Source organism: Oreochromis niloticus, linkage group LG7 (assembly GCF_001858045.2).
Source record: "Oreochromis niloticus isolate F11D_XX linkage group LG7, O_niloticus_UMD_NMBU, whole genome shotgun sequence".
Classification (NCBI taxonomy): domain Eukaryota; kingdom Metazoa; phylum Chordata; class Actinopteri; order Cichliformes; family Cichlidae; genus Oreochromis; species Oreochromis niloticus.
Window position 1 is genome coordinate 31,683,992 of NC_031972.2, and position 27,210 is coordinate 31,711,201.

General features: G+C 40.4%; 1 long non-coding RNA gene across 1 annotated transcript; it reads left to right on the forward strand.

Annotated features, from left to right (window-relative positions):
- Nucleotides 1–61: 61 nt before the first annotated feature.
- LOC109202833 (uncharacterized) lies at nucleotides 62–22,068 on the forward strand. Its single transcript, XR_002062798.2, has 3 exons — nucleotides 62–1,265; nucleotides 3,130–3,310; nucleotides 20,376–22,068. It is a non-coding gene; the product is annotated as an uncharacterized LOC109202833 (long non-coding RNA).
- Nucleotides 22,069–27,210: the final 5,142 nt, after the last annotated feature.

The following is a 27,210-nucleotide window of genomic DNA, read 5'->3' on the forward strand; positions in this document are numbered from 1 at the left end:
GCTGTGAGGTCTAAAGTAAGGCAATGATGATGTCTCTCCTTCAGTTACTGGTTTGATTTGATAGAGAACACACCAGAATAAGATGATTATGGGTGGGAAAGCAAAGTGAGTGCAGACTGTGTTGTGTGTTGATCCTTTTACCAGAACAACTATGTCTTATAATACAGTATAATATAAAGGGAATATAGAAACTGTGGATTGTAGACAGTGGTGGTGGTAAAGATTAAGATGGAGGCTTGCATGGGGCTCTGAGTGACCAGGGTGAGGTGGAGATGTTAGAACTTGGTTGGATTAATAAGAGTCCTAAAGGCAGAATGACAGAAGAGCACTGAAATTGAAAGCACACAGAAGGCAGGCAACAAAATGAATGATGTCAACAGTGAGGTTGACAGTGTGGGAAAGAGGAAATGATGATCAGAATAGACTAGCAGACTATGCTAACGCCAAGGAAAGGGGGCAGATGAGTGATTACAGATCTTCTTTATTGAACATTTCCTAAAGTGTGGCTCTGTGACCTCAGGAAACATTTTCCTTATGACTTAATGGGATCATTCACCAGTTGCTGTCATGGTCTGTAGCTTTTGTGGACTTTAATTTGAGTTGCTTTTCACTGATAATTTTGAGATTTAGTTTTAGCTTCTATTTTAGGGCTGAGTTTTACTAGTTTGAGTGATTGTCCTTGGATTTAAAATTCTGTTATAATTGTGTTCATGTTCACTCGTATTCTTGTATATTTCCTTAATGTTTTGATGTCAAGACTTTGTTTCTGTGTTATGTGTTTTCCTGTTTCTTTTTATTTATTTATTATTTAATTTGTTCCTTGCCTCTTGGCTTTAGGTTAACTTCCCTCCTCTCGTCTCAATGGTCTTGATCGTTTTCAGCTGCATTTTGTCACCCTCCTGTGTTCCAAACCAAATTGACCACGGCAGACCCGACGGCATGAACATGGTTTGCATCCTTTATTTACACACACAAAGCTGCAGCTCTCCCGCTGCCAGCTCAACGTAACAACGACCAACAACCACAATGCAGGACCCAGTACCATATTTAAGTTGGCGGGGCATGATTGCAGATGCCGTGCAGGTGTGTCCACCTTCCCTGCACGGCACCGCAGGCCACGCCCCGCCACACTCATGTGTACATATAATCCAGTCTTTACCTCAGTCTTTGTCACAGTGTGTGTTTGGTCCTTTGTGTTACTTATGCTGCAGTTCCTAAGTTTGGACTTTGTTCTCTTTGGGCTTCTACACTCAACCTAATTAAAGGTTAGTTTTTCAAATTTATGTCTGTGAAGGTTCTCAGTCATCCAGGTCATCGTAGTCTAAGGAGCTTGGAAAGAAAAGCGTCTGGACTTCTTTCCAAGCTCCTTAGAGTTTTTCAAATTTACCTGTTTGCCCACATACCTGGATCCTCATCCTTCTTTGTTTTACAATAGTTTCCTGTCATATTAAGTAAAACAAAGCTCAAATTATGATTATTATAAGAGTCAGGAAGATTTCATTAGTATGCTCATTGGCTAGCCACTGGTGTATCCAAACCTTCATTTAGGTTGAATGCCCAAAAAGAAATTAACAGGAATTCAAATCTAAACATGCAAACTAGGAAGCACATGAGGACATATACCCAGATGCTATGAGCAAGAACAAAAGTGAACGACAGGACTATTTATACGCACTGAGGACTAATCGGGGCACAGGAAATGGGTTGGGAACAAGCAACAGCTGCTCTTAATTAGGACAACAACGGGGGAGGAATCAAAAATCCAAAAAACCCAGGCATATAAGACAACCGACTATCCAAAAAAACAACAAAAAAAGAAGTAATACCATAAGTGCGAAACTACACACAGAGATGAAAAACTCACACAGGACATGATAGCAGGGAGGCAAGAAAAGTAACCCAGTATGCAAAGAAAACCTTAAAGGACTAAGCTCAAATAGACAACTCCGTTATGTCTAACTATTCAGATATATCAGAATTTAATAATAACAGAAACTAAAATCTCAAATGACAAAGTGAACAACAAACCCACAGACCATGACACCTCCAAAGTGTAGACATTGGTGATGATGGAGCAGGATATGCACATGACTGATAGGATATTTTGGCTGAGATGCAGTTGGCGCTGGGGAGGCGACGATGGAGGAGGAGAAGGAACCCATGACAGGAATCCTGAACGGTAGAATGAAAATTTACAATAAATTCAATCAACAGTCGAACTTTCCTGTATTTCCACTACCAAACCCTTCCAACCTTCAAATGTGGACCGATCTAAGTGGAACACTTTTTATACCTGTAATAACTTCACTTTGTGTTCATGCAAATTAAAGTAAATTAAAAGTTTCTGTTCATGAGCATAAATCCATAGACTAATCTTTGTATTTAATGAACTGCTATGAGAGTTAGTTGCCTAGTTACTGAAACCAGAACCACCGTTGACAGAAAGTCAGAAAACAATGGCGCTGTGATTTCTGAGAAAGGGCGTTTAAATATGAAAACATCAACAACGAACTCTTGGCGAGCTCAGTTGAGCTTTGATATGTCAGCAGCTGCAATGAGCCTGAAAGGTGACAAGTTCTTCAGGCCTAATTAAACACAGATGATTTAACAAGTAATGCTATGAAAATAGTTGCCTCTTTTTTCCCTCCAAAGGGTGTGGGAGGTAGGCCTACCAGATTTTCGCTATGATGGTATGATTTTTATATGCCTCCCATGACTGACAATTCTTAATAGCCTTTTTGGAGTTGATGTGGCTCCTAAACGCTTCCACTTTGCAATCACACCACTTACAGCTGGAGACATTTCATGGACTGACATGTTGCAACACTAACATCCTATTAGAGTACCACACTTTAATTTAGCAAGCTCTTTAGATTAATCCATTCTTTCACTAATGTTAGTAAATGTAGACTTTATGGCTGCATGCTTATTGTTATACACCTGTGGCAATGGGACTGAAAACACCAAAATTCAAAGAATAAGAGCCACAACCCAGTACTGTCCATTTGGTGTAGTTAGCATTATATTTAATCACTATTATCTACTCCATTCACCACTGTCTTGTTTTTTCTCATCTTCACTCTCAGTACTATGCCTCATTTTTGAAGTGGCTTTCCTGCTTGTCATTAGGTTTCCTTAAATCAGACGGGGCCCTCTTAGGGAGATTGGGTCTCTCCTACTGTCACTGCAAACTTTCCATATCACTACTGCTGTAGTTTAAGATTGGTCAGCCTTCGGGAATCCAAAGAAGTTCCCTGCCCTGTCTGCATCTCTGAAAATATCTATGCAGTTATCTCCTTTCTAAATAGAGGTGGGTTTGTGTTTCTTCATAAAGTAGTTCTCCTGTTCTGGGTGATTTAGATACTTAGAGACCTTCTATATAAGTCTATATCAAATATGCAAATGCTACTCATTGCAGTTTGTTAGATTAATGCTGGCTTGTTTTCAGTTCAGTTTTATATTAGGTTTCATTTACTTTCAATTTAGCTTATTTCTGTTTTTCTTGTCAAGGTATTGGGTCGAGATTTAAGAAGTTCATAACAGCGCTTACAACACTTAATTCACAATATACTGTTCAATGAATGTGTAATTCCTGGGTGTGTGCATTGAGTTTGTACTTTAACTTGTTCTTTTTTCCTCTCATTTAAATGATTATATTCTTTGTATGTGTATCTTTTTTAGTTTTTAAAGCAAGTGTGTGTGTGTGTGTGTGTGTGTGTGTGTGTGTGTGTGTGTGTGTGTCTTAACTGTATGACCACTCATCTGTACAGTTACAACTAAAAGGTATTCTGTTTCATGCTGATATCAAAATATGCACCAAAGTCTCCTAAAAGTTGACCAGTTGAGAAACTGAAACTAAAGAGCTGTTTCTGTATATTGATATTTTACTTTAGCTCAGTTTGTAAGTTCACGTCATTGTTTTGGGTCAGTATTTATGTTAGAAATTGAGCATTTTTCTTGTTGTGTCAGTTTCTGTGTCATTTTCTTCCTATAGTGTCCTTTTTGACTTTGAGCAACTTTATGAGACAATCTTGAAAATCTGTCAGAACATCACAGCCTGCCCACAGCTGTGAGTGTCACAGCGTTTGTCTTTTTGGAGTGTTTGCCACAAAAAGCGGTCCATCTCCACTCCCTGGGCGATGCTGACCTGTGTATCATCAGTGTATCTGCTGCTGTAGCATCCGACAGTTGCCACATAATGGATAGCTGAGGCGGTAGAGTAAACAGTCCGGGGCGTGAGCTGTGTGCAGTGGAGGTCAGGCATGTTGATTTATTGCCTCTGTGATAAATCGCCTGCTCTTTCAGGGAGGAGGTCACCATCAGGATCTTCCTGAGTGAGGAGCATCTGTAGATTCAGCTGTGGCCTCCGTGACCTGCAGGCGGGGCTGCTGATGCAGCCTGGAGCCTCAGTGTCAATCGAAGTCTCCTCCTACTCCTTGTCACTCATCTCCTCCTCCACTTCTTTCTTTTCTTCCCTTCTTTGCCTCACATTTACTTTCCTTTTGCCATCCATCTCATCTTTTTCATTCCTCTTGTCCCTCTTTTCTGCCTACACATTTTTGTCCTCTCCTATTTATCTCATCCTCTTTCTGTCTCAAATATCACGAAAGTTTTCTTGTCGATCTCCTTCTTCTCCTCTTACAGCTTATTCTTCTCCCCCTGTGTCTTGTGGCTATTTGCCTCCTACTCTTTTCCCCCTTGTCATCTCTTGCCGCACCTTCACCCATCTTCTTGTATCCTCTGTCAGCTGTCACAAGTGCTTCTCTCCTTCCTCCCCCACTTTCTCCAACTTAATCAGACGGCACGAATTAATGTTCATGCAGATATCATTTAAGGGTCATGCAAATGCTTATTTCAAGGGAGACTGAGGACACACAAGAAAGCGGCATATTTACCAAGCCCGCCTCAAAATCAGCGGTGATTATCCCTCATATTTTCAGTTCAGCAGGGTATTTATTAGACTAAAATGTTAATGAGTCCAGCTGCGGTTCATTTGCATTTGCATGAGGTGCCCCTGTTGTAAATAACACCTGATGCCGAGATATTTAGACACGTGTTGCACATGTCTGGAAAGAAACGGAGCACAAAGTAAAGTGTCTGCTCCTATAGAACTAACCAGGCTTCAAGTATGGAGCTGCTGTGAGCTGTTAAAAGCCAAAAAATAAGAAGAAGCCATAAGAAATGATGATGGTGTGGGGAAAAATGATTGGCCTGTATGTAGGATGTTGCAATTCTGAAACTGTCAGTCAAGGCTCATTTTTCATCTATTCACTCCTGTGTTTTCAGTATAATGTCTTCGTATGACTGAGCCCTCTCTTTGTTGAATTACCCTCATAATTATGAACATACTTTTACAGTCAAGGAAAAACAAAGAAATATATGAATCTTTGACTTAAAAATGTAATTTCTTTCATAGAGACTTGTTACTATAAATATTGCATTTACATTGCCCTTTGTGCCTTATATTTATTACAAGAGTCTCCTAGAAGAATATTAACTCTAAATAAGAATACAGATTAAATATTATTGAATTTGGATACAGTATGCTTTTTTTTTTAACCCTGAGCACAGTCTGCAGGTCTTTTTTCCCCGCACTAACCAGTAGGAGATATCGTGGTGGCTACGTTCAATCACCATGAGCCTGGTTTCTTCCTGTTAAAAAGGAGTTTTTGCTTTGCACTATCGCCAAAGCGCTTGCTCATTTGATTGTTGAGTTTTTCTCTGTTTTCTGTGCATTGTTGTAGGGTCTTTACCTCAAAATATATATCGCCTTGAGGCAACTGTTGCTATGATTTGGCACCATATAAATAAACCTGAACTGAATTGAACGTTCCTTGATAGTGTAATGTAATGGTCCAGCATGTACAAAGAGCTAGTTTTTTTTTTTTTTTGGGACGACTTCCGGTATGTAGAGGGAGGACGTATGTGCGAGGGCTCCCGGTTCACATCTTAAAACTATATTTTTATAACGAACTTGTTGCGTACACTGCAACACATCTGTATGTTTAAGTCAATTTAACTAACTTTGAAAATACTGAGCATGTCTAAACAAGTGAAACCAACTAATATACAAAGAGCTAGTTTTAATTTATATTGGGTGACTTATATGAGACCCAAACTAGGTAAAAAGGAAAACAAAAACACTTTGTAAACCTGATGCTCTGTTTGAACCCAGTCACCCAGCGACAAATTGAAATAACATTATCCGATCAATGTTCCTCATCAGCATGGGGCAGGTGATCTCTGCGTGTCTGTCTCATTCTTCACTCCTCTCATTATCTCAAATTCTAGTAAACACACGTGGATGCAGTGATGGGAAGCATTCGCTTGGGAGATCCTTGTGCTTGCAGTCTGGATTCATCCAGCATGTCTGACTGTGTTGGTATTTGCATGTGATGTTTTGATACAGAGAGATGGGCAGAAATCACCTTCTGCAGTGTCTGTGTGTGTGTGTGTGTGTGTCACCAGACCCTGTCATTCGATTACAGGTCACACTAATCTAATCATCCAGCTGTGAGCTCAGTGAGCAGCCATTTATGAAAGGGGCTGTAGTGCTGGTGAACACAGACCTCAGTCTGTCACCATGTTACCTTTTGCTCAATGACAAGCTGTGTCTGGGCTTACTCTGATAGCCCGCGGCTATTTCCCAGACTGATTGCTGTGGGAGTGAGCAGCCTTTGCTTCAATTTAGACACCGCACCAGCTCTAGTTAGACATGGAAGTGTAAACAAGAGGTCACATCTGGCCTCCCAAACGCATGCAGGTCTGTGTGAAACCTGGAAGATGTCCAGGTGTGATGGAGGACAGAGGGATCTCAGAGATAAATCTGTTATCGGTGTGACTTACAGGACTGGACAGGACAAGCAACTCAACTCTCCTCGCTGAAATCATATTGACAGGAAATACGGCTCCTTCAGATAAACTCTGAGACGTTTCGTCTGGTTTATCATTCTCGTGCCCGCTTGTGAGGGTTGGCAGCTGATACAGATTTTCTCAGGCTCAATCAGCTGAGCGGCTTGAGGTAAAGGAGATCAATACTTTTCATTTTTTACCACAGAGGCAATATCGACCGTCTGGAGCAGCCTCTTCAGTGGGTGCGGAGAGGCTTTCTGCGCCACGATAAGAGGCGTATTATTTTAATCATCCTCATCTCTCATCTGATCCCTCTTATCTGTCGCCCGTAAACAGGAAGATGGTGGAGGACACGGTGGCAATATAAAAAGCTTGACAGAATGCTTTGGAGTCACATAGGTGTTTAAAAAAAACGGGTTGATTCATGTGTGAATCAGCGACTTCTAATTTTTTTACACACTTTTTAAAATTAAAGTCGGCGCTAATAGAATGACATGCTATCAGGTTGTGAAAACAGGCAGGCTCATAGATGCAACCAACGTGCCACTGTTATCACATCCAAACCTGGAAGTAACCATAGTCAGCTCATACAGATAACTGGAGTTTTAGCACTCACCATTGGTAGCAAAAGTGTTACAATACTTTTAAGGACAAAGTACATCAGAAATAATTTGTCACTGGAGAGAGGCAAAGAGAATTAATTAAGAGCAAGAACTACCATCAGACTGTCCTATTCAAAGGAAATGCAGAGTCTGATTAGCAATGAACAGATAAAGAAATTGGAATTAAGGCTCTGAAGTACTTACTCTCTATTTTGAGTATGACTAACAACAGTTATAAAAGTGAGAGGCCAGGAAACAGCTTTCAGCCAGTGGAAGCATCGTAGACCTGTGAACCACGGAGTAGCCCGTCTTTTGCCCTGTGACTACTGGGAAAGGTTCCAGACCTGCCCGAATGCGATAAATGCCAAATGGATGAATGGATCACATTTTATCAACATGCTGTAAATACATGGCTCACTGTTTCAGTTCGAGACAGCATGTAGTGTATCTCCTGTACTACATGAAAGTGTAGTAATACAAGTATTTGAATTCTCCAAGACAGCACCATTGTCCCTTTATTTCGCTTCCACTCTTCCTCTGATGAGGCTTTGGTAAACAGTAGATGGATCAACCGAAGGCCCAGGTTCAGGTCTACTGTTTTATGCCTGTCAAACTCTGTTATCTTTAACATTTATCACAGATTCAGGTAAAAAACTTGGAACAAATATACTTTGTATTGGTCTTTCACAAACAACTGGAAACTTTCATGTGTTAATCTGATCCACATCTAGCAGAGTAGATATAATTTTAATCAAACTGAAGCTGAAGTGTTGTTTTAGTGCTGCTGCTGCTACATGGACACTAACGGACCCACCTGTTACATTAGGTGGCCTTCATAGTCAGGGGTTAAAGTGGGCTGGAACGATCCGGACCAGCGTTCTGGTACCTTCAGTTAGTGAGCAATTAAGTCTAATAGGCTGCATATCGATTTTGAATGAGTTATAGTGTTGCTTCCAGCGACAGCATGGAGATACTTGCTCAGTACCTAATCAGAATAATCATACACCCTTAACAAGAAACCTTTTTGCTTTCATCCTTGCGATGTACTCATGGTGCAGACGTTAAGTTTTGATCACTGCTCTTTAGCACTTAGCTCGAGCTACAGAAGATCAGTGAGCCTGAACAGAGTTTCTTTATAAATGGCAGTTAATTTTAAAGGCAACTTTTCTAATGAAAAAATAAATTTCAGGAAACACACAAGCTGTTTCTGTGCAGTTTTCACAAAATCTGTCTGCAAGCTGCGTGTTGCTATATTTCCACAGGAAGGGAAAAAATACATTAATGTGCAAAACTCAGAGACAGAGAAATATGTAAGAAAAACCAGACAAGAGAAGGCGATGAGAGATAATTTGAAACGGTCTGATAGCAGAGCTTACTAAAGGCCAGCATTGGAGTGGAGTGGACATCGAACGTGCTACCTCTGCTTGACCATAGATTACGCTTGAGTAACATGAAAAACTGATCCTGCCTTAGACCCTGCTCATCACGCAATACTTGAAGCCTTGGTGAAATTTAAGTGGGTAACATATCTAAAAATTAACCTACAGTGAATGAAATGAAATCATCTCTAAACATGTTTTATTTCTTCTGTAAAGTTTAATATGGGAATCTGTGGATGTGACCATGTTTTGAACCAGCCTCAAGTGGCAACTAGAGGAACTGCAGTTTACCATTTCTTTACTGTCTTAATGTTCAACCCCCAAAGGTTGCAGCTTAAACAGTACACATGAACCTACTACTTCTCCTCTGGCTGCTCCAGCCATAAGACTTGTTACCTCTGCTGCTGCAGATTTACTGTTTACAGCTTTATTGCTGCGGCAGCCACGACTCAGCAAGTCGAACCCATTGATCGCAGGTTTGGTGTTTTGATCCCCGGCACTTCCCTGAAGTGTCCTTGAGCAACACGCTTAATCCCTAACTTGTTTATAATAGTAAATCTAGGGCCTTACATGGATGCCTCAGCACTGGTGTATGAGCGGCAGAATGCAAAAGCACACTGTAAAATCCTTTGGATAATGGCGCCAAATGATCCCATTTTACGCGTATTTAAGAGTGAAACTACGTGTTCTGCATCTGCAAGAATCCATCCTGCTGACATGCTGTTTGGCATGACTCTGAAGCCCACCTAGATGCCGAGGTGGTGCTGACACAGTGCTTTGACCTGCCTGCGGATGGGGGCGAGGGAAGAATCGTTTCTATTTTGGGAAGTGAAAAATGGTTTCCATCTTGAGATCACCATTATCATGAGCTGCAATAACAGATAGCTGTGTAAACACTCAGAGGAGCCAGGAGACAATGTAATGGTCATATTATCATAAGAAAACAATGAGTATTTATATTCACATGCATGCACACTCTATGATGAAGCTATAATATTTCAGAGAAAAAGAATCATGTGATCACGTACCATCATGCAGCCTTATGAAGAGGAGAACAGTTGGGTTCCATCACAGTTTTTCAGGAAGCAGAGAAACCAACAAACTGCTTATTGTAAATTTATTCATTGACTAAACTGGCATATGAAATGCAAACCATTTCCATAAAGTGGCAAAAAGAGGCAGATGCAATACAAAGCTAATGGCTGCACTAGTAAAGTTGTTGTTTCAGTGCAGTAATAGACTCTTGAGGATAAACTGTTGTTCAGAAGTAGTAGAAAGAAAATGACGTAATTATCCTGACAAATTAAATCATGTGGACCCCTGCCTTTGTCCTTAAGTTTTGATAGTCTCCATTAATGCAATTCAAAACGATTACTTGTCTCACTTTATTGGATTTCTTTGTAAAAGTTGCAGCAGATCCTCATATAAGTCCTTCCAAATGGTCCGTGTGACTGCAGAGAAACAGTGTGTGTGAAAATCCCACTTTTACAATGGAGGTTATTAAGTTTAGTTGACTGTAACTGTTTTGTGGTGGTCAGGGAGAAGTCATTGTCATGGTAGATGGGATACATTGGGTTCTTTTCTCTTTAACCCAGCTCACTTCAGTCCATTATGTTTTGTTTCGTCATGACAAGGTTACAATAACCAGGCACCTCAGTGCCGCCAAATGCTGATTACCTTGAACTATCGCTGCCAGCTCCCATTCAGCCTCCCTATGAATCACTTCTGCTGCATCCATTGTGTGACACAAACCAGAGATAGTGAGGAATTTACTCTCTCTGTGCACCTCTGCTGTCAGGAATGTCAAAGTTTCGTTCTTCTGGGGCTGGAAAATATATTTTCAGATCGAAACCATTTATTATTAGAAGACACTCGATTTCTTTGAGCCCAAGAGGTGCTGAAATATTTCTTAATGATCATCCAGTTCAATAAGATCACCAAGATTGTAGTCAAGGGATTCAACCCTCTTAAAAACATGTGACCCATGCTTCCACTTTAAGCAGTCCCACACAGATTTACCCAATAATCCTTGCTGACAATTCACCAGCGAGAGCTTTCAGGATGGTAAAGGAGATTAGCTAAACAAATACGGCACCTTTTGGAGGCTAAATCTTTCTTCAAGGAGACTGGTGAGGAAAAGGCCTCTGTGCAGGGTAATAAAGACAATGAATGAGACCGAGGTGTCTGTATGTGACGGCAGGATGATCAGATAGCTACTGAGGACAGCCTGTGCCCTGGAAAATCACACATTTCATCTTTACAGTATTCAAGCGTCACTCACTGTTGAAGTGTCCTTGAGCAAAAGCTTTATACAAAAATTGAAGAAAAAAAATAGGAAAAACAGTGACTTGCTGTTACAAGCCTCTGATCCTCTGGTGTGTATGACCTTTTTGACAGTACTACTGGTAATAAGGTCTTTCTTTTGCTTTGTGTAAAAACATAGAGAATTAAATAAAGGAGCCACAAAGTCTCCACCTGGAGATCAGTAGGGTGCATTGAAGCACTGAAGACTTTTGACTTTTGAGAGTGGTGGATAACTAATACAGTTTCATCATTTTTGCAATTTAATGAATGAGATTATAAGATGATCTGAATGTTATTTTGGATACTATGGGTTTTCTCTTTTTTCCTCCACTCACTACTTTTTCCTCACTATCTCAAGGATGGACATCACATCAGTTGTACCTTGTTGGAAAAAATAGTATTCATAGAGCAGTCCTTCAAGTACAAATGTCCATAAAACAGAAATATATGTAGACAAAAACTCTGTCAGTCCCTATTCATGTTCAGCTAAGCCAATGTGGAAGTGTCAAAAATCTGCATTCTGCAGCCCCTCTTCTCACTTAAGACTCAATTAATACATTCCTGTTCAATTTACACTTTATTAGAAACACTGGTTCAGCTGCTCACCAACACACCTAATCAGCCAGACTGCTTCAAGCTGATAAGCAATAGTATCCTAAATAACCACTCATTACATGCAAGGTATGACTTTGACCATAGCACGGTTGTTGGTACCAGAGAGGCTATTCTACTGGGATTTTCCCCTCAAACATTTCTAGGCTTCACAGGGAATGGTCCGAAAAAGTAAATATCCATTGAGTTCTCTGGCAGAAAATCTCTTGATGCTGGAGTTTAGAGGAGAATGGCCAGACTGCTGTGAGCTGACAGGAACGCATCAGTAACCACTTGTTACAACCGAGGTATGCAGAAGAGCATCTCTGAATGCACAGTACACCAAGCCCTGAAACAAGCAGACTGCAGCAGCAGAAGACCATACCTGGGGCCACACCTGTCTGCTAATATGGGAAAAGTGTTATTTGTTTTCTTTAATTTGGCAAAAGTGACAAACAATCACACTAAGCTCTCACTATCCTTCATGCAGTGTCAGAAACACAACCCAGTCCATATGTCCTTGGAGAGACTGTCTGAAAAATACAGGCTGTTATCCTTGTTTCCCTTACCTTACCTGATATGATGGGAAAGCATTTAAAATACCTACAAACACAATTTGATTTTAACATGGTCAGACAGCAAACCTGAAGAATTTGTCCTGAGAGACTACACAACAGCTCTTACTCTAGCCTGAGAGTAACATGTAAAATTGTCACATTTTGAGAGGGGCTAAAATAAATCTGAAAGATATAAGCATGTTTTTGGCCCTTGGCTCTCACTGCTGCTAGTGAGACAGAAGGCAAACAACACACACCTGTGCTTTCTTACCTGATATCGTTGGCTCCTCTTATCCTTATTTGTTTTCAGAATCACACCTACTTGTATCACATCTCTTTACGGTTGGTTGGTTTTTTTTTTTTCTTAGGTTTTGAGAAGACAGGCGTTTCCTTTGGGAGTTTATCTATTTGCTTTGTGATTGCCTCCTCCTTATATCTCCTCTCTGTCTCACTCAGATAAATGTGTTTCATTTTTGTTGTGGAAATTGTTATAAGAAGCTCTGCCATCAGCTGCCTCAATGGTCTACTTGTATTCTTTTCTCACAGGTGTACAGAGAGCTGAACTGTGTAATTTTGTCTAAACAGAACAATTTAGTGCATGAAATAGTTTGGGGTATAATTTTGACTTAATGTGGGGACCTCCTGATGATTACTAGTGTACCAGCAGTGCCAGTCTATAGTAGTAAATGCAATTTTAGCTGCAGATGTAGTTCTTGATGCAAAAATTACTTTATCTTTGGCATTAATCAGACAATGGTTACCATCTGTTATCTGGAAGAATTCTCAAAAAGAAGATAGTTTTGTTCATTAATTAATTAACTGATTGAGCACACAATCCTTGAAGTTGGCCTTTCTAGTTAGCATATTTCAGATAAGGTGCACAATCTACGCTTTAGGTCACACAGGCTGAAAGACTGGTCTGGTACCCTCAGGTTGCTTGGGAAAAATATGTATAATACTGATTTCTCTCCACGTTTCTACTAAACCTTACTCCAGCCAAGCTTCCTAGATTCATGCAATATCTGACCTTTTTGTTATATCTGTTGTCTTTGATGCTTACTCTAACTTGAGACCAGAAGAGTCCTTGTTGCTGCTCTTCCAGCCTTAAACCGGGAAATCCCCCCTTTAGGGGAGGCCCGAAAACAGAGCAGATCTACAAAATTGCAAATTTTACATAAGCTAGTCAAAACTGGCAGTTGGCATTGTGCAACTATGCTTCTTTAACTGTACTCCAACAGCTTGTGCCAAGCAGCGATTTATTTTAGTTTGTACCTGTGATCTGTGAAGCAAGACACATATAAAAGAAGCATCCAATTAACGGCCCTCTCCTCCAGCCATTTGGAGGCAAACACTAATGGGAACTCCAATTAACATGAATGACACTCACCATTGCCCAATGAAATCTCTGTAACCGGGTAGGAAATTGTAATTTTTTTTTATGAGGAAACTGCTCTGAGGCATTGTGGGAGATGGAGTTATTCGGTTAATGTAGTTTAACAACGACAAACAAGACGCGTCTCGTTTTCGTGTTCAAAATTCATGTAACTGTATTTCAAACGTGGAGCGTAATGTTGGTCTTCTTTTGCTGCTGGTTGAGTGAATTTTGGTGCTGTTGGGTCAACGGAGGATTCCGTGCTTTGCGTTTACGTCATTTTGTCGATTTGTTTTATATGCTCTTTTATTTGCTTGTTGTTTTAGCTGTGTTTGGTTTGTGTGAGGCTTTAGCTTACATAAGAGACCTGGTGTAGAGGTCCATGAAACTGGATGCCCCCCCCCCCGGTACCGGCGGCGTTGGGGTTTAAGGGGTTTTTAACAAATAAATAAATAGATAATACTGGTCTCAGTAGACACAATGAAAAAAACACAAAGCAAATCTTTACAAGTAGGCTCAGCTATAATTTACACACTAACAAAGGTTAGACACACATCCAGTAACTGGGCACTTGAAGGAAAGACAGATTTACACGTCAAATGTCAATAATAAATCTGTAGCTGGACACTCATAGTGTCAAAAGTCTTTATCATAACACTTTCCAGCTAACAGCACTGGCTGTTATGAAAGGCACATTTACAGCATATCTTTGATGATCAAGAGCAAAACAAGCATCAGATTCTCAACAAACACTTAATAACACTCTAACAGTCATTTATGCTGACAGTATGGTGGCAGAGCATGAAGGGGGGGATAATCTACGGCTAATACTCCAAAAGTGTGTTTTCAGGATATACCCTCAAACACTTCACCCTGCAATTATTATCCAAGAAATTCTGGATTTCCTCACTAAATAGTGACATAGTTGCTGTAGGACGGCACTTTGACTGCAAAATGATCCTTGCTTTTATATAGAAATGAAACCAGCTGGAAAACAGCTGAGTCAAAGCCCCGTTTGCTAAAAGATGCGCTCCAGAGGAGCTGTACTCATCAGCGCTGACTGACTCAGACTGATTGCATCATGTTGGCAGTAAATAATGCAAATAAATTAGACAAACCTTCACCAACCTAGCTGACGGTGATTGTAATACAAGGCAGACCGTGATTGTTTGGAGACCGGTTGACTCACACCAGGCGACCTGTGTAACTGCCTCATGATCGAAAGTGGTTGCCTAGAGTTTAACGCTGTTGCATGCTCCACTTCTTAGTGACCAGCTGGTTGCTACAGCTATTTGCAGTTGGTCTCCAACTGCAAAAAAAAAAAAAAATCATCAGTGTGATCATCACTGATGTTGCTGTCCTGTTTTGCTGTAGCCCATCCGAGCATAGCACTTTCATGCTTTGTGGTTTGCTTTTATCAGATCATTGCAAGGCTCTCCAGGAAATAATACTGAGCTCATACTAAATCAGCATCTGTCAGCAGATTTGTCATTGACATATATTGTGTAAATTTGTTTCTTATTAAAGTATTTCATAAAATTTGAATTCATCATAATAGAAAAAATACTGTAGCTATAAAAAAGTGGAAAATCAGTGTCCAGAAATCAGTGGATTCAAGGTTGTAAGTATTCCACACACTGCAGCGAGACTGTATTCCTAATTAGCTGTTATTCATATCTGTGCAATGAATGCACTGCAGTAAATAAAACTTGATAACCAGGCTAGACAAGGCTACCTGAAAACTTCTAAAGATGAAGCTTAAAAAACAGAGATCCGTGATGGCTTCACTTCAATGGAGACACATATTAATGACAAAGGCATCATAATGTACAAAAGACTTATCATGCCACACCTCCAGCATAATTCACTGCTTCATTTACCCATATATTCAATATGTTTTTAATCATATTCAACAAAAAACCACAAAAATAATTATATTGTATTACACTGCACTAGTTCACCTCGTAGACTCACTACATGATAGAAGTAGTTCCAAACATGCAGATATTTTGCAGCTCTCTCTCCTCAGAGTCCCGACTGTGCCGCTCTGCTGGGCTGGCACAGATGCCTGTGATCCATCATTACCAGGCACAGCCAATGCAGAGTCACCTCATCCCCACACTATCTCTGCAGGCTGTCTGCTAATTAGGGGAAGCACAGAGTTGTGAAGTAGCTGCGGTGTAATAAAATAACATCTACAGTTCGAGTTATGCGCACGCTCCCAACGTGTAGCAGTGATATTTCAGCTCACTGAGGGTATGTTTAAATATGCTGTTATATCAAAACTTTTCCTCCAAAATTAGATAACTTCCACTGGAAGCAGCACAAAATGGAAATTAAATGGAAAAGTGTATTCCAGTAAATAGCTTGAGCTGGAAGTTAAGAGCTCAGTGACACATGCTTTTAAAAAGTCCATGCAGCATGAGTTAAAATTAGAAAAATAATGCTGATGAATGATTTATTATTGTGTATTTCTATTTTTTTTTCCTAGGCTGTATTTTATTACAGTTATGTGTCGCCACTTGTCAGAAACCAATTTAATTTTTCACAGCAAACAAATGCCAGTAAATGTTGATGACTGCTTTCAGCTGATCTTTGAAGTGACATTGGGTGTATCGCCCACATAGCGGTGTAAAACCACATGTCCTACCAATTGCTGAAATGCTACCGGTGCTGCACCTGGCAGCTGCTTTCTGTTGGCTGTTTCACAGCTTCACAATGATTTGGTTGCTCGCAGGATGCCATGCACAGATTCTTGGTGCTACGCCAAACTTTGAAAGCTAGGGATACACAAATGAGGAAGGGTAGGGCTGACGTGCCATATCTGGTGCTCCGTGGATTAAATTAAATCATGTTGCAATCCACATAAGGGTCTTTGTCAGGTCTAAATGTTGTAATCTAATAGAATCCTGGGAGGGAGAAACAAGCTGTAAGTACTTGTTCTTTATTTAATGGTATTTAGCACTCAGGGGGTATATGGCAATGTTTCTTGTGAATCATCTACACTAGTATACTTTAAAAGAATGCAATGCGTTTGAGATGAACTGGCTGTTTTTTAATGTAAATTTTCAGCATTTTTAGCTTCAGTATCAGCTAAAAATGCTGTATCAGCTGATACTGAGTCATATCATCCTCAGTATCAGCCTGTTCTCACTGCTGGTTGAGGGCTGTGTTGCATAAAATATGGCCAGAAGTATGCCGACAAATGAACGTTACATCCTCCTATTTCCAATACTGCCATACTGTCTAAGCGTCAAGTGTCTTAAATTTACCTTAAACTTACCTGGATGTGCTTTGGCATTTGTGCTGATACACCAAAGTTAGTGAATAATGATGGCGGCCTTTCACTGTAATTCATGTAAAGCAGCTCTCGTGTCATATTTAAAAGCATGTTTACAATGAATCCTGTGGAGTGGTATATGTTAAAAGTGAAAGCAATACTGTCGCAGCAGATGGCTTCCGCTCCCTGAGCCTGGTTCTGCTGGAGGTTTCTTCCTGTTAAAAGGGAGTTTTTCCTTCCCACTGTTGCCAAGTGCTTGCTCAAAGGGGGTCAGATGATTGTTTTCTCTGGTCTACCTCACAATGTAAACCACCTTGAGGTGACTGCTGTTGTGATTTGGCTCTATATAAATAACATTAAATTGCACTGAACTGAAAACACAAAGTGAAGCACACAAAACTCCCAAAACCGATATGATCCACGGGTCTCTTTGCTGCCGAATTTCTGACATATTGCTCTGCTGCACTTTAAAGTGCCAAATGTGAAATTAATCACTCTTTAAAAGAAAAGAACTGTTATCTCTCGCTGTTCACTGTTGCCATGGTTGGTGCATCACTCATGGAGACCAAAGGACAGTTCACATCTGGTGGCAGTGTTTTATCCGTTGACTTTATGCTGATTGCATAGGATAAAATACATAGAACAGGACTCAGTTTGCTAAAATACCTGTGTAAGTCTGTTCTCACTGGCACAAAAAACCATATAGTGTGAAAAAATGAAAAAATAGATTACCCTTTTCATGACTGTTTCATGTTTTCTTGTGAGACTGAGCTAATTTACATCATAATAGCAGCCCCACATTAAATGTACACAAAAGCATGTGGTCACGGTTTCATTTTATTTGGTGGTTGAGATTTTCTCAAGACATTAAACAGATGGTCAGGACTAACGTGTAAAACATTTTTCTAGATCTGCATTTAAATGAAATATGCACACACACAAAAAGAAAGAAAATGAAGAGCAAAAACCAAAACTTAAAAATGAACCATGTATTATTAGTAGACAGTTTTACAATAAGACCCAAACAATTATCTGAAAAACCATTACTGTCAAAACAGAAAATATATTGGCCGTACATTTGATATCTATTAAAAAGTCTTTGGGTTATTTTTTAACTTATTAAAAATGTCCAGCTCCTCAAACAGGAATGCTTGCTGACTTTCTTACTTGTCTTTTGCAATCAGAAGCTCATTATTGTTTTAAAGTATTAAAATAAGAGATCTCTATGCAATGTGTTTAAAAACCAAATGATAAACTTTGAAGATAATCATTTTGATAAATCTGTGAACGATAATTAGCTGTAGCTCAGCGGTAAGTTTCCCCGTGGCTGACCTGGTTATACTTCAACTATAACATAGCCCACATCAACGCTGCAACTCAGTAGCTGATTTTTTTACTATTAAGTGTCTTTTGCTGAACTACTCTGGAACTCTCTCCCGCAATTATTTGATGTTTCTATTTAAAATTTTGAGGGGCGCTTTGTCAGCCTGACTGCAGCACAAATAATTTATTTCCAAAATCTGTATTAAAGGCCACCAGCTTTATTGAAAAATGTCTGTTTCATTTTCACACAGACCTTCCCAGAGGGGGATCAGATAGCTGTCGGAAGCAGAGCCAGACAATGTAGTCCCTCCTACCCCCCAACCCCCCTCTAGGACAATGACCCGCCACCGTATGCCCCTCCCACCCCCTCCTTTTTCATCCCGCAGACATATGAGCTCATGAGTTCCCTCGATCATTATCTTCAGATCAATTTTAGCGTGCATGAAGCAATTTTGTCTGATTCACCGCTCCCCAATGTCCTGTTCATGATCAAGTGCCCACTTCAGCTACAGATACCTTAAACCAAAGGCTAATGAATTAAAGCTATCTGGACTAATTTTGAATCATTTTTCATTGGATGAACTGAAAGGTGTAAGTGCACCGTGTATAATTAATCACATAAATTGCATAAATTAGCTCAGAGAGCTGTTTCTTATTTACATGTTCCACATATTTCATTGTACAAAATGTTTTGCTGTTTTTTTAAGAGGGGTCTTAGACCTGGCCACTTGGACAAAAAATACAATCCAATGTATGTAAATCTCTTTAGCTATTTTCCATTCTGTTATTATTCCTCTACCCAAATCTAATCTGGACTCCTGCAGCTTTAGAAATAAGCTAATTTCAGGCTGACAAAATTATGTTATGAGAATGGGAGTGACTGGATTGACTGAAAGGGCAATAAGGGACGATCAATGTGCAGATCCACGCTGGACTTTTAGCTCCACAGTATAGAATTCCCCGAGGCAGATTTATCTTCGATTTTCATGACATTTAGACACTCGTTTTAGTCTTTGGAACAGTAACCCACAGCTGCGACTCTTCCCAGTTCATCCGGTTCAGTCCTGCTTTCCCACACAGGAACTGAATGATCAGTGCCGTGCTGAGAATCTCTGAGGGCCGAGGGCCTCAGAAAAAAAGGAGAAACTCTCCTCCCGTGAAAGGGTGAAGGACTTCTTTCATTTATTTTATTTTGATTCACTGGAAGGGTTCATCATCAGACTAAAGCTCCCTGCTCTAAAACGTAAAGCCGACCCACAAGTGCATTCTTTCTAGTGGTCAATAAGGGTGCGACTGCTCCAGTTGTAAAAGCTACAAGATCTGTGATCTGTGATCTCAGTAAACACTTGCCTGATGAGTTTGTGACCTCAAACGCTAGTTTCAAGTCTATGAATTGAACATGATGTTCATTTTGTAAATTATGGTTCTCCTTAGCATCCAGAAAGATACCCTTAACAGAGTATGACTAAGACTGTACTGTATGATCATGTAGTTTCAGAGCCACCCTGCATTTCAGAGAGCTAAAATGATGGTGACAATAAAGACGCAGCTCAGTCCTTCAAAAACCAGACTCTGCTAACCAGAGGGAGATGTCACAGATGCCTTCTCTTCTATACAGTCTACGCCAGAAAAGAAGCACTTAAGTCATTCTCGACTGCGTTTCAGAGCACTTTGTCCAGTGACAAGGGTACTTGTCCAAAACAGCGAACTGGTCTTAAAGGCATTTTTGGCACACACAAATACTCCTTTGATGTGACATTAAGGCAACAATAGTGCCAGTTCATGAAGGCTATAAAGAAAGGGTGCTTTCATCACCTTCTGCCACTGGTATAAATGTACAAATCTGGTGAGAACCTCCCCCATCAGCATAGCAAGCATTCCAGTGTCAGCAGCCCTCAGTCTGAATGACTTTAAGCAAGGCGGGCTCCACGGGTCACAGGCATCACTTACCTACATGCAGGAAAACATCACTGTGAAAACATGGATGGAGAGAAGTTTTTTTTTTCCTCTATAAAAACATGTGAGAGGTGTATCTGTGTGCGTATGTATATTTTTGTGAATTTGCACTCTCTGGCTTTTGTGCACAAGTGTGAGTTTGTGTGTTTGTGTTTGCAGAGGTCATGTATACAGAAGAGTTCAATCAGGTGCCACACACAGATCTACAAGTGCAGATTCAACAGGAATAACTTAGACCTCCCACGTCTTTCTGGGTCTGAGTCAACCTGTCATCATGCATCTTCCTCACACCCCGCCACCCCCTCTCTCAACTCCTATTTCACCTTAATTTGTGTATTTTTCACTGCGGCCAAATCTTTTATTAGAGGCTATTCTTCTTCTAACCTTAACATCTAAAACCTACGTGGAGCAGCGTAGCGAGGCCAGCTGGTAAGGCTCAGGCAGGAGTTTTCGACAGAGCGATGAAGAAGAAGAGGCCGAGGAATAAACTAGTCCCTCAAGGGAGATATAAACATTTACTTTTCCATAAGGGGATGGCCGTAGCGTTGCAAGCAGTCGGAAAAGAGGCACAGAGAAAAAAAAAGGTGAAAGTAAAAGGAAGCAAGATAGATAGAAATGGAAGTGTGTGACTCATCAGTGTCCCTTAAAGCAGTTTATTCAAACAACAGCAGCTGACCTGGACACTTCTTTTCTAAAATCCTTTTAAAAACAAGCAGAGCAGATCATGTAAAAGTGACTGTAACCACCATCAGGAATTAAACTGCAGTGACCAGAATGCATTCTTTGCTTAACGAGAAGTTTTAACATTTAACCCTGACTTCCCCCCAAAAAATCTAAGCAGTGTGCTTTGCTGCATCTGTTACTTTTTTATTGGGCTAACTTATATTTTTTAAAAATCCACCAAATGTCACTTTGTATGGAGCAAAGAGCCACATAGTCTGCACTCCCAATGAGCTGTTGGTAACACCACATTTAAATGTATTTATAGATCAATAATTAGTGGCTGATTTGCAGGCCAGGCTGTAATTATTTGGACTGTTACACTCGTCTCTGTTATTCAAGCTCCGCACTTCAGCATTCAATTTGACATTTAAAAAATGGACACTAATAAAATTCTAAATCTTATCTGCTTACATGGGCATTTAGTATATGGAAAGGGGAAAACAGCACACAGGCGCTGTCCCACGCCGACGTCCTCCCATAACCGTGCAAACACAAGGTTGCGACCGACTGGATGAATCTTTCTTCATTTTGGGTTGACAAAAGTAAATTCAAAACTTTTCTTTGAGTTTCCAGATGCACCACGTTGCCCCCTGATGTGCACAATGTAGCCAAGCCCTCAACTTTATGTAAATGAGGAGTGTGCTATTCGACACCCCCCTCGCTCAAAATGCAACGCGACACCACAAGAATGCATTGCATGACTGCTCACACAGGCAGTGAATGCTAAGTGTGGAAATGATGGCCCCTGTGGACATGTACCTTCACAGGAAAGAGCTTGCATGCAGCTCAGTTATTGCAATAACTATATAAAAAAGGACAGTAAGTGGTGATGTCAGGCAATAAAAGGTGATGGATAACATTCATTAGATAAGAAAGAAATGCCAGTGAACAAACTTCAGAATGTCCCTCTATGGTCCTTGGAGAATGATCTTGTAAGGAGCTAACATCAGAGACTAAGGGTTGCAGTATTTCTGTGTAGATAGATTTGGACTGCATGAAAAGAAATGTCCTCTGCTTTTTTACCCACAAAGTAAGCTCATACATTTGATTCATATTTTACTTGCAAAAACTGAAAATCTGTGCAGAGGTGGGAAACCAGGCAAGGTTTGAAGTCTTTCATCATAACCATGTCTGCTGTTAGACCTGGTGGGATAAAACAAACGAGTCTAAAGCAGTTTGCTTTGAGTATTACTTGCATTTATTTCCTCCTCAAGTATTTCTTTTTCCACTCACATGGAAAACAATTTAATAAAACATTAAATTACTCTAACAAAAGTCTTAGAGAAGCTGATATGAACACAGATACTTTCACATAATTGTGTTGTATGCAGTTGGGATGCATCTGCTTTATGAATGGAGTCAAGCTCAGCTGCATATGTAGTAGATCACTTGATCTCAATGCCCTTATAAGTTATTGTAGCCACTTCAGTCCAGTTGATCATGCATCACACTGATGTCTTTGAAGATTCATTTTTATCACTCTCTTTGGTACACACCATAACAACTACAATAAAAGAAAAAGTTTACAGCACACCTCCCTCTGTCTTTTTCGAAATCTCTCATGTTTGTGTGCGACAACAAAAAAAATCCCAAATATGCTGAAAGGGACTGGTGCTTATATAGTGCTATACATAGCGGAAAAATCTGCCAAATAAGGAAGCAGCTGAAAGCAGCTTTTACACAGAATGTAAACAAATAAAGGCCACCGTTGCACTTGTTCACCTGGAACACATGAAAATTAAGGTTGTTTTGGGACTGCATGTGTTTCCTCTGCGTCTGTGCTAGCTCTCGCCACAATGTCATGCTCTCAACTAAACTTTGGTCATATGACCAGTTACAATCTGCATCAACCAAACGTTACATAAAGACCACATTTACCCTCTTATTTTAAACAGTTTTGATCATTTTTTAAAGACTGTGAACTCAGACATGATTTTGACAACAAATGTAAAATGTTTCTGGGACAGTTACGACTGCTTTTGCCTGCCTATAGGTGTCTCACATCTGCAAGCCTCTTTGCAACCCACTTCTACCCAACTCCTCTTCTTGATGCTGTGTTTGACACATAGTATAAAAGACTGAAGTAGCTGTGAAGCTGTGAAGTCACCAGTTGGTTTAAGAAGTCCTGTTCTGAAGTCTTGAGATGAGCATTCTAGCCATCTGCCTCTGAAACTGGATATGATGAAAGAGGAGGTGAGCTGACTATGAGACCACAGTGTTAAGACCTCAAGGTTACAGGTGTGCTGTCCCCATAGACTTCTATAGAATGGGAAGTAGTTTTGAAACCTCAGGTATCGCCCCTCGTGGCTATAAAAAGAATCCAGCTGTAAGGCACTTCTGCATTGTCTTCGGAAGCTACAGTACATTTCTTTTTTATACCGTCTATGGCCTTGTCCTGTGCTGAGGTGTTGCTGCTGTTCTCTTGGGTCACAGAACCGAATCAGGCTGCTATATACAAAATTATAGGACAGAAGATAGGAGTGATCTTCTAAAGACTTTTGTAAATCTGTAGCTTTTTCTTTTGTTTCGTGTTTTTTTTTTCTCCACATCATATAAATATAAAGTGGGAATATAAAGTCAAGATTTCACTTAAGATCTTTTTTAGCCGTGCATACACAAAGCCCGAATTAATCAACAAAACATAAATGACTCAAGCTGTTACAGCAGATATTTAACTTTTAGTAATAAAAAGAAGCAATTTGTTCAGTTCTTTGGTTGCAGGATAGAAATATTGAAATGGATTTTTCTTTACAGAGCACAACGTGATTACAGTCTGTTTACCAGCTGCTAATGGAAGAGGACTGGGGGGCTGTAATGCCTGTGTCACTACATAAACACTCAGTGGCACTTTGATGGTGCTCCTTTATTGCAGATTGCATTCATAAACAACAGGAAAAAAAGCTGAACAATCTGCACCCTCGCTCTGCTCATGCATGCGTGTGTGTGTGTGTGTGTGTGATTCAGAACTCCTGTGGAAAAACTGTGTGTGATATATACATCAAAATGAAATCTCATTCCTCTGTGTGTGTGACAGTCGAATCATAAGGCCATGAGAAACATTAGGATGCTGTGTGTTGTGCTGGCAGCCCCACTGACCCTAATTTATAATGACTCCATTGTCTTGGGGAACACAGACGTATATCAGGCATAAATGAAGTAGGACAGGCACTTTAGCTGGGGAGATGAGGTGATTATAGCTCATGGATTAGTCTGCCTGGGTGAGGTGGATCATCAGCCCCGGGGTGTGCGCACACACATACACACATGCGTGCACATGCACAAAAGAAGAATACGCTCAAACACGCACACACACAAATCACTTGACCAGCCGGTTTGCGTATGCACACTGATGAGTTTGCAAGACGCACAGAAGCATGCACACTTGTGCACAAACAATGACCTCACAAGAAAGCCAAACCAAACACAGCGTACGGTGGATTTACTGTAAACAAAGCCAACGGGAACATGAGCACAGAGCTGCCGAGTTCGGGTTCAGCTCGCTCCCCAGCCGTCTGAGGATGTATGGTGCACAGCAGGCGTGTGTCACGGTCGTTTCACGAGATTTTTTTCCCATGACTTTGTGTATTTGCATGTGGTTCTTTGCCAGTTACAGGTACAAAGAGCTGTTTCATAATGCAGTACAAGTGTAGTCAGGTTTATTTTAGTAATCCAGGAAGTTTTGTTTCATCGAGGTGGTTTTAAAAAGTCTGACCTTAGATATTATTAAAGAATATTCCGCAGAAAAACAAGTCATGTCTTTGTCTGGATTAAGATTGTCCAGTGTTACAGCCAATCCAGGCTGGATCACTGTTTTCTCTGGACTAACTCCTTGGAAGTTCTTCTTTGCTGCTGTGCTGTGAACACAAATCTGTTTAAATTCATTTTAGTTTAGTATTAAAGCTAATATGACACTGACTCATACCTGGACCCTCATATTATGAATCATTTTCAAAATGTGCTCTCTATTTAAATACAGGTCCAGAAACAGACCCCATGAACCTGGCGAAGTTATTTAATGTTCAAATGTTGTTGTTTGTGGCCTTGTGATGGTGCTTTTATGTCACTGAATAATGACAAAAAAGGGGAAGAAGTTTCTTTATACCAATAACTTTCTGCGGTTGAAAATAAACCTGTTGCTGAAGTGCACTTCCTCCCATGTCCACTTGAGGCTCTCTTCAAAACTGAGTAAATCCCCACAGACTGCCATGTTAAAATTACTTTACAGTAGAAATAAACATCAATACCGATTTTACCCAAACAGCTTTAATCTCTATAGCTAATTTTCCCATTTGTAATAGCCGGGGTTAAATTGTACAGAGGCGTGAATTTATGGATGTTAAGGGTGGGTCGCTAAAGCTGCACGCTATTTAATAGATTTCATGTCGGCTAATTCAGGTCACTAGCTTCACACTTCCACTGGATGTTTGAAGCCTTTTTAATTATTTATCTGGCACCCTGTTATAAGGTTAGAGGGAAACCTGCAGTCAACGGAGACTGCAGAAGTCACCTGGATGAGTGACGAAACATTTCTCCCACTGAAAACGCTACGTCCAGATCAACAGAATCAACTTTTTGGGACTTACTTACCTGGATGATTGAGCATGCATCAAGACATATTTGTCTGACAGATAATACAGGTTAGGATCATCCAAGAAGTTTGGATTCCATTGTTTTGGTGAGTGAAATTCAAGTTAGTTGTAGGTGATGCAGCCATATGGATTCAACTTGCTTACCAGCTTAGCTATAACTAAACAATATCTTAGAGCTCTGGAAAACAAAATGCTAAAAAGTCAACTGAAAAAGAATTTTCACCGGACTCTCTGCAGTCCTGTGAAGAACTAAGTCCAGCCTTACCGCTTCCATAGGAATTAAGAGGGTAAATAGCAGCCGGGTTCTGTGGTAACACCGTGCACACATGGTTTTTCCTAGACTGGACATCCCAGCAAATTCACCCTGCAATGTTCAGAGAAACTTCAGGAAACCTAAGAGGTGTTTCTACAAGCTCTTGAGTCATGGGCTTTACTTAGAAGCAAACTTTCTGTTTTACATGACTGCAGTAGCCCACAAAACAATAGGCGATCTCGTGGTTGTGACATCAATCATTTCTATAGTCTCTGGTTTATACTTGCTGTTTGTAAGAACATACTGTGGAGCACCTGGGTGTCAGGTTCAGTGCAGAGCAGCATTTTCTTTCATACTGGAAGATACTGATGACAGGAGCTCTATAAGAGAAGATGTTCCCAAACCTGGCGATGAGGATGAAATGCTTTATTTGCCATTTCTCAGAAAACTGATGAACGCCCACCCACCCAGCATCAAATGACAGAGACAGATACCAGCTAACATCTGAACATGCAACAGGCACTCATGGAGAACACTGCACATAAAAGACTCAGTGGATAAAAACATATTGAAGCCATCTTTCTCTGAGGCAGCTGTGTGAACCACTTAACCACTCAGCTGCGGAGTCCCACTCAGAAAAACATTTGATTTGATTTACTGTATAAGGCATTTGATGTGATAATTCGATGTGATATCTACCCTATGCCCTTTCACTTTCACATCATTTCAAGCCGCTCTCACCCCAAAGCTTGCCTCCTGGTAAATAAGAAAAGAGTGGGGGTGGTGTGAATCTCATCATGTGGAAAAAAATAGTATTTTCTTCTCATCCATTTAACTGTTGCTTTTATTGAAGCAATTTCACATTGTGCTCTGAGTAGTTTTTAAAAACTAAACTAAACTTTAAAGGAGGGGAAATGGAGTTCAGCCGGCCTTTTTCGGCTGGAATAAATCAAGCTGTTAGTGAACAGAAGCCACAGTGTGAAGAGCAGCGGCGACTGTTTAGTGTCTTAGTGCAGTTTACAATCCTCTTGCTGAGCCCAGTGGCACTCAGACGAGCTTCCTCGGTGGTACTGTTGTTATAAGGAGGATTAGTTCAGCCACCAGGCTGAGCTCTGTCTGCGTCTGCCTCGCTGTGGGACAGAAAAGCTCACCTGATGACATTTATGTACCCTAAACACCCCGAAACCCACAATTTACTTTAATTACTTAATATAATCTCGTCTCTCATGAGCACGGTGTTGCAATCTTCCTAAAAAACAAAAAACAACAACAACACAAAAAACTGACCCTCAGTGAATTCCTCGTGATCTACGGAGCTTTTTCTGTGACCACCACTACGTGGCGCACTGAGTCATGAACTCAAACCAGCACGACACGGCAGGATGCACATGCACAACACTGGAAGCTATGAAACAAATGTTTTATAATG